At 39.7% G+C, this 1,046-nt stretch overlaps 1 pseudogene; it reads left to right on the top strand.

Moving 5' to 3' along the window:
- The first annotated feature begins 313 nt into the window (after window positions 1-313).
- Window positions 314-800, top strand: LOC128571015 (vacuolar protein sorting-associated protein 29-like; annotated as a pseudogene).
- Window positions 801-1,046: the final 246 nt, after the last annotated feature.

Below are 1,046 nucleotides of genomic sequence, written 5' to 3' on the forward strand. Positions count from 1 at the left end.
TCCAACACACTCTTCAGCACCCAGTCCAGGCCAGAGACTACAGCAAGTGACTGGAGAAATGAAGGAGAACAGAACACAATCCCAGTCTCTGCTGAGACAGAGATTATAGGTTGAAGGCAAAGAAATATGCCAGTAAAATAATCATACCCACAATGTGGCATTACATTTGTAATGAGTGTTATGAAAGAGCAGCATACAGATCTGAAGCCAGGGAGCCTGGGGAAGGGGCAGGGTCAGTTGTGGTAACAGTGTAGCTAGTGACAGGTTGGAGATCTGCTCATCCCACACTGGTGAATTTGCCAGCTAACTTAAAAAACTTCTGGTGCCGAGAAAGATCCCACACATTCTCTGCACAGGATAGCTTTGCACCAAAGAGAGCCTGACTCCCTCAAGACTCTGGCTGGTGATGTTCACGTTGTGAGAGGAAACTTTGATAAGAATCTGAATTATCCAGAACAGAAAGTTGTGACTACTGGACAGTTCAAAATGGGTTTGACCCCTGGACATCAAGTTATTCCATCGAGAGACAGGTCAGCTTAGCCCTATTACAGAGGCAGCTAGACGTGGACATTCTTATCTTGGGACATGCACATATAATTGAAGCATTTGAGCATGAAAATGCATTCTACATTAACCCAGGTTCTGCTGGAGCCTTGGAAACAAACATTATCCCATCATCTGTGTTGATGGATATCAAGGCTTCTACAGTGGTCACTCATAGATATCAGCTCATTAGAGATGACGTGAAAGGAGAATGAATTGAGTACAAAAAAGTCTTAAAGCCAGGCTTGCCTTGGTGACTTTTCTGACTTTGTTATTATTGTTTTTGTTCATTCCTCTGTTCAGATCAAACAATTAAACATTTAAGAGACACAAAATTGTATTACTTTTATAATTTTTTGCAGTAAAATATAATATCATCATCTTTGTTAATATTAGTATATAATTTCTCTAAGCTTCTTGTGGACTATGAGAATATATCTAGTTTATAATTTATGGCTATGAAAAAATGTCCACCACACAGTAAATAGTTAAGTGTTGAGAAA

This window comes from Nycticebus coucang, chromosome 18 (assembly GCF_027406575.1).
Source record: "Nycticebus coucang isolate mNycCou1 chromosome 18, mNycCou1.pri, whole genome shotgun sequence".
NCBI classification, from domain to species: domain Eukaryota; kingdom Metazoa; phylum Chordata; class Mammalia; order Primates; family Lorisidae; genus Nycticebus; species Nycticebus coucang.